The sequence below is a fragment of the Colobus angolensis genome, unplaced genomic scaffold (genome assembly GCF_000951035.1).
Source record: "Colobus angolensis palliatus isolate OR3802 unplaced genomic scaffold, Cang.pa_1.0 Scaffold76, whole genome shotgun sequence".
Lineage (NCBI taxonomy): Eukaryota > Metazoa > Chordata > Mammalia > Primates > Cercopithecidae > Colobus > Colobus angolensis.
The window spans coordinates 1,928,020-1,935,676 of NW_012121376.1; positions in this window are offsets into that span (position 1 = coordinate 1,928,020).

Consider the following 7,657-nt stretch of genomic DNA (forward strand, 5'->3'; position numbering starts at 1 on the left):
TGTTCACACCTGAGAGCTCTGGGGAGGTCAGCATCTCAGACAGGAGCCACACGCGTGTTCACACCTGAGAGCTCTGGGGAGGTCAGCATCTCAGACGGGAGCCACACGCGTGTTCACACCTGAATGCTCTGGGGAGGTCAGCATCTCAGACGGCAGCCACACGCATGTTCATACCTGAACACTCTGGGGAGGTCAACATCTCAGATGGCAGCCACACACGTGTTCACACCTGAGAGCTCTGGGGAGGTCAGCATCTCAGACGGGAGCCACACGTGTGTTCACACCTGAATGCTCTGGGGAGGTCAGCATCTCAGATGGCAGCCACACGCATGTTCACACCTGAACACTCTGGGAAGGTCAGCATCTCAGACGGCAGCCACACATGTGTTCACACCTGGCCTCAGGTTTCCTGGGGGACCATGTGGGGTGCGGGTTTGGATGAAGAGCCCCCCCCCGGCTCTGACAGCTGTGGCCTCTGATGCCATCGGAGGCTGGAAGCAGATGCGGAGGCTGAGGGGAGGGTCAGAGAGGCCCAGGCGGCACCTCCTGCCAATGCTGTAGCCTGCGGCCATCCAGCTCGTCCAGGCCCACGGGGTGGGGGGTCAGGTACAGCGTCCTGTGGCCACTGAGTCCCGGGTTCCACCACACCTGTCTGGGTATCGCCAAGAAAACATTTAGGGGAGGCGTTGACCTTGGCCTTCAGTGGACCTCAAGTGAAGCAGGCCATGCACCAGACGGGGGTGGCTGCATCTAATCTGGTGAGAACTTAAGAACAGCATGGGAGGGCTGCATCCAATCAGGCAAGTCCCTATATGCAGAAGCCAAGGGTCATATCCAATCAGATGAGATCTTACATGCAGAAGCTGAGGCCATACCAATCAGGTGAGGCCTTATGAGCAGAATTTGATGGCTGCATCCAATCCTCAGAACAGAATCCAAGTGTTGCATCCAATCAGGTGAGGCCTTATGTGGAGAATCCAAGGGTCATATCCAATCAGGTAAGGTCTTACATACAGAAGTTGAGGCCACACCAATCAGGTGAGGCCTTATGAGCAGAATTCGAGGGCTGCATCCAATCAGGTGAGACATTACATGCAGACTCTGAGGGCCTCATTCAATCAGGTGAGGCCTTATGTGTAGAATCTGAGGGCCACATCCAATCAGGTGAGGCCTTATACACAGAAGCCAAAGGCTGTATCCAATCAAGTGAGGCCTTATGAGCAGATTCCGAGGGCTGCATCCAATCAAGTGAGGCCTTATGAGCAGATTCCGAGGGCTGCATCCAATCAGGTGAGGCCTTACATGCAGAATTCGAGGACCACATCCAACCAGGCTAGGCCTTACGGGCAGAAACCAAGGTTTCCCTGGGATGGAGGATTCTGTCTGAAGGCTGCAGCATCAGCTCCTGCCTGGGTTTCCAACCTGCCCTGCGGATTTCAGACTTACCCCAACAAGACCCCAAGGGGGAAACCCAAGGCGGGGGGCACCCCAGGACCTTTCCTTTGGCGCCTCCCCCAGGACAGACTGGATGGGAGGAGGTTGGTCCCTGCGGCATCCCCAGGCCAGGCTGGGCCGCTCTGCAGCCTGGTCAACCTGGGACCGAGTGGCCGAGGAGGGCCCTCACGTCCCCACCCTGACCCGGACATTTCATGCTGAAAGGCAGCCTTGGATGGCAGCCACAGTGTCTTATTCACCTATTCACCTATCCATTCACTCATTCATTCATTCCCGAGCACTGGCGTCACTGCATCTCCCGGCCTGAGCTCCTCCCACTTGCAGAGTCTGAGGGAGCTGCTCACACGCTCTGTGGACTGTGGGTTCCGCACTGACTGGCTGGTTAACCGTTGAGGGTTGTTTTGTTGTTTTTCTAAAGACCAGCAATGAGACTGAGTGGAGGTAAGTGCAGGAAGCTGTCGGGGTCTCCAGGTGACCCGTTCAAGTTCAAGACCAACAGATACCTGTAAATAATCTCATGGTCAGGCCGGACGCAGTGGCTCACACCTGCAATCCCAGCACTTTGGGAGACCAAGGTGGGTGGATCACTTGAGGTCAGGAGTTCAAGACCAGCCTGGCCAACATGGTGAAACCCCGTCTCTACTAAAAGTACAAAAATTAGCTGGGCCTGGTGGTAGGCGCCTGGAATCCCAGCTACTCTGGCGGCTGAGGCAGGAGAATCGCTTGAACCTGGGAGGCAGAGGTTGCAGTGAGCTGAGAACGTGCCATTGCACTCCAGCCTGGGTGACAGAGCAAGATTCTATCTCAAAAAAAGAAAAAAAAAGAAAAAGAAAAAATAAAAAAGAATTTCATGGTCAGCCTTTAAGAAATGCTGATGAAGATGCAAGGCCTCCCTGTTAACAATAATTATCACCATGAGAGAAAATGCAGGCTTCCCATGAGGAGGCAGTGTAATCAGCAGGAACATTCTGAAGATGACATTTAAAACCCCGAGTCTCCCTTGGATTATAGAAATTAGGTGGAATTATTCACTTAGTAAATACGTGCAAGGCACTCAGCCTGTTTAACTTCTGCCATGGCAGGCAGCTTCCCTGTGCTCTGCAAACGTCCTGCCTGCTGTTGAATGGCTGCATGACGCTCCATAAGTGGAGGCCTGGCCATGCTTTGAATTATCCCCCACTGTTGGACATCTGGGGGGTGCCTCTTACCATGGCCTGTGTGGCAAGGAGTCAGACTTCAGGCCGGGAGATGCCAGATGGGCGGAAACCCTCACTATCCCCACGTGAGGGTCAGGAGCCCACCATTCTGGCTTTGGACACTGGAGAAAACCTTTCCTTGGAAGATAGGGGCCCGAGGCCCAGCTCCTCGCCCACCAGCTCAGTCTCCACCAGAGTCAGGGTCCCACCTGTAGGGCAGGGGAGTTCCCTAGCCGCGATGCTGGGCTGCAGGGAGGCCTGAGGGCCGGCTGCTGAGCACTCAGCGTGTCTTGTTATTCTCCCCGCAGCATCCACAAACCCACGGTGTCGAGTTTGCACGACCCACAGACGGGGCTTCCTAGGGAGGGCTAGAAATAGTGGATGGGGAGGAGAAGGGTGGGAGGGAGCCAAGGGGGCTGCCTGAGAACCTGGGAGGGCAGCCTGGGGAGTGGCCCCGCCACTTTGCGTCTGAGAGGCGCTGCACATGGAAAAGGGATCATTGGCAGGACCCGGGCACACCAGCAGGGCCTGTGCTCACTCTGTCCAGGAGGGCCCCTACCTTCAGAGGCCTCAGATTGCCTCCTCCTCCCTGGGGGAGCAGCCCCTCCTCCTGGGGCCCAATCCTTGCTCCTCCTGTGTGGCTGTGCCCAAGAAAATCCCCTGGCCCTGCAGAGGAGGAGCCCCCTTCGGCTCAGTCAGGGCCCTGGGTGCATTTGTTTAGGTGACACTGGTGAGGAAGAAGAAAGGCAGGTGTCCAGGTCTCAGCCACCTGCAAGGACCCCTCAGAGGTGAGGCCAAGGAGGGCAGCATGGGGAGCCGGACACCCAGACCCTCTTCCATCTGTCTCTGAGGAGCCCGAACCCCAAATCCAGAGTCCCCAGGACAGTGACCGGTCATGGGAAGGTGTGCATCGGAAGCCTGAGGCAGAGTTCCATCCCGCCCCAACCTGGTGGCCAAGGTCCGCTTGACCCCAGCTGGCAACAGAAAATGACCTAGGAAAGCCCCGGGTCACCCCATCGGGTCCTGACCCCCATGTAATGAGGCTTTTGGGCTCCCAAACAAAAGCAAGTTTATCTCTGGGTGTCATGCAGCTGATGTCTAAAGATGCTGCTGTCCTGGTGAGGACAGTCACTACACGAGGGCCGGGCTGCCTCCACCAGGAGATGAAGGCTGTCTGGACGCTGGGGCTTCTCCCCCTTGCACACGCTGTTCGGGATTTGGCAGTGGTCCTGCTGCATCGACTCCCTCCTGCGCATGCTTTCCAAGGGAGCATCCCCGCTCCGAGCTCCAAGATCTCAGACTCCTCCCTTGGCAAAGCAGCAATGGCTAAGCTCTGTCCTCTCCCCACAGCACAGGCCAGGGAGGGAGGCAGCCCAGGTGTGGGACGGGCCAGGAGTTCTTACTTCATGAACAACAGAACCCAGAAGACGGTCCCCTTCTTGATCCCCCACCCCACTTTCTGCCATTGGCAGGCAGGGGCCACCGCGTCTCCCTGACTTGCTAAAGGGCTGAGGGGAGAATCGCCTGATCCTGCCATGCAGTTTGGGGCATAGGACACCACCGGCTCCTCTCTGCTTACCCAATGGGCACAGAGCAGGGAGAAGAGGAAGTGGGGGCAGCGTCCCCGGGAGGAGGCTGGGTTGGAGGGGGCCAGGCTAAAAAGGGCAGCCCCTGCTGAATGTAACAGACCCAGGCCCACTGGGGACTTTGCAGTTGATGGCTCATCCCCACGGCCATAGCCACAACTCCATGGAACGTCCCCTGGAGAACCAGCGGCCTCCCTGCAGCCTAGGCTGGGCCCGAAGATCTGGGAGAGAAGGGCTGAGAGGGTGGAGCTGCCACTGGCTGTCCAAACCCGCGAGGCCCAAGCCAAGGGCGGGGATCGCAGGTCCCTCTCCTCATGGGGACAGTGGTCAATGGCAGATTCTGTGGCAACAAAAGTAACTTGTCATTAAAGGATGGCAGAGGACAGGGCTGGGGCCAGGAGGAGGAAGCAGGAGGAAAGGCCGTGCTCTGAGTGCCAAGGCACAGGGACCTCACCCCACCGTCACCCTCAAGACCTGGGTTCACCTCCGTCCCAGGGAGGAAGACGATGCTGAGCTCCGAGACGGGCCCGGCTCAGCGGCGCAGAGAGCAGGAGGAAGTATGGTGAATCCTTAAACAGAACCAGATGGGCTTTGGGAGATAAAGAGGGAATTTCTGGAAGGTTCCTGTGAGTTCCTAGGGACTCAAGTCATGGTCAAGGGAAAAGCGTCTGGGAAGCTGCACACGGACTTCCTGTGGTTGAGAGGACGGTTGTGGCTGGAAGCCAGAGTGGGGAAAGAGAAGGCCTCTGCACTGGCCAGAGAGCTGCACAGGGCGGCTGCCGGGGGGCACTGCCCCTGAACACCAACGCCCAAACCTCAGCACAATGGAGACAACATCTGTACCAGGTCGGGAGAATGCCAGGATAGACCTCTCCCAGGGAAGGGTCTCCTGGACCACAGGCCCTGTGGCCCTACCTCTGTTTTCAGAGGATGCAAAACTCTTCCAACCTTCACCAACCAGGTTCCGAGGCTCCACCCTGCCCCTGGCCAGTGTGCAAAGGTGAAAATGCAGAGGGGGCCTCTAGGACCACATTTCACCTGCAGAAGAATGGAACAGGTGAGGTGCTATGAGCACCTGCCCTGGGGAGAAGGCAGAGGGAAGCTCCATGGAGAAGAGGGTACCTGTAGTAGGCTTTGGCATGTGAGTAGGTGTTCATCACACTGGAGAGGCAGTTGGGAACTGCCTTGGCTCCCCACCCTGCCTGACTGCAGAGGGCCAGGCCAGCATGTGTGGAAAGGGCTTCAGCCCTGAGATCAGTTGGATTCCATCAAACTGGGGCAGGGGCTGCTGGTGCGTCCTGAGCCAGGGGCTGCCCATGTGGCGCTCTCCTGAAGTCGCCGGCCAGCCAGTCCCTCCCTCTGCCACAGCCCCACCATCCACAGTTTATTATCTGGGTGGAGCATTGCCCCTTCCAGCTGGGCTGGGAGGGAAAATGCTGAGGTCAGGGGCTCTGGGTTTGGAGCTGGAGAGGGTGTGGGATATGGAAGTTTCTGTGGGGGTGCATCCTTCTCAGGGAGGCCTCCAGCTTCGATAGGTTCCCAGCATGCTGGGCAATGGGGCCTTGAGACAGCATCCAGGCTGGGTGCAGTGGTTCATGCCTGTAATCCCAGCACTTTGGGAGGCTGAGGCGGGTGGATCACTTGAGGTCAGGAGTCTGAAACCAGCTTGGCCAACATGGTGAAACCCTGTCTCTACTGAAAGCACAAAAATTAGCCAGGCGTGGTGACACATGCCTATAATCCCAGCTACTCAGGAGGCTGAGGCAGGAGAATCGCTTGAACCCCAGAGGCGGAGGTTGCAGTGAACCAAGATCGTGTCACTGCACTCCAGCCTGAATGACAGTATGAGACTCTGTCTCAAAAAAAAAAAGGACAGCACCTATACTCAGTGCTCACTAGCTGCGCCAACACACTGGCCAAGCAGCAGTGAGCCCAGGCCCACTGTTGGGGTGTCTGCATCTCAGCTCACATCAACCTCATGGAAAACCCCGGAAGGAGTGTTACTCCCCGGGCAGAGAAGTGGAAAGACCTGTGCCAGGGTGAGCTGGATGCAAGGCTGGCATCTGGCCCCGAGAGCATGGTGTGCCATCCCATCCTAAAGGTGGCGGATGTTGGCGGGAGGACCAGGGCAGGCAGCTGCAATCACACTCACCCAAGGTATAAAAGGTACCTCCAGATTCCTGGACCCAGCCCTGTGGATTCTGACTTAGGACTGTTCAAACCATATGAAAACTGCCCCAGAGATTCTGGTGAGGAGGACAGACCTGGGGGAAGCTGCTCCTGCCTTTCAGGCTGGGGAGTGGTGAGGGGCGGCTGGCCCTGCTCTCTGCCCAACTGGGGCTGTGGTGGCAGCATGTGCCCTGGTGACGTGTGGTCCAGGTGCCACCCTGCAGGGCTGCAGGTGCATGGCCGTGATCACGGCCTTTCCTCAGTGGTGCAGCCGCCGGGGGTGGGGTCAGGGCCTTGTGCACTTCCAGGTTTCCTCTGGAACATCCGGAGCAGGCAGGCTGGGCGGGTGAGGCCCTGTGAGTGACTCAGCAGGAGGGGGAGGGCCTGGCGGACCAGCTGTGCTTCCTGCCTCTGTCCCGTGTCTCCCACCCTCTTGGCCTCCAAGGACCCCAGCTCTGCTCTTGCCTTGGAAACCAACCCAGGCCAGGAGGTCAAGGGTTGTCCTCTGAACCCTGCGGTCTTTAGGAGCTGATCGGCTGAGTGAGGGTCCTCTCTCCCCCGCCTTCTGCACAGGCAGACGCACAGATGTGCACTCTCCCAGGCCTGGACTAGGAGAGCCGCCCTCCTTCTGGGCCACAGGGAGGCCCAAGAGCTCCTGGGCCCTGCTTCCTCCTCTGTAAAGTTACCTGGCCACTCTCTTGGACACCATGGAGATAAAATGGTCCAACAGAGGCAGTGGGCTGTGCAAAGAACAAACAGAAGCTTCATCTCTCCCTGTGCCAGGGTGAGCATCAGGCCAGAGTCCATCGAGGTGTTGTGTGCGTGTGTGGCCCGGCAGTGAGGGAGAAGACGGCGGCCCCCGCTTGCTGGGTCTGCAGCCAGTGCTGCCCATCCTGGTGCTGTGTGCGTGTGTGGTCTGGCAGCGACGGAGAGGGCGGCAGCCCCCGCTTGCTGGGTCTGTTGTGCGTGCCTGACCCAACAGTGACACACAGGATGGTGGCCCCTGCTTTCTGGGTCTGGGGCCGGTGCCGTGCCAGCCCCTGCCCCGGGGACCTCAGAGGGCACCAACACTCTGACCCCACAGGGCTCGTGCGTCTGTTTCACAGTGAGGACACCCAAGCCGCACAACCTTAGGTGACTTGCCCTGGAGCCCTGGCCCTCGGGGGAGACCTTCCTGCCCCCGACTCTCACCAAAATCTAGTCTAGGGTCAGAGAGGAAAATCATGTCTCATTCAAAACTCCAGGTCAGAT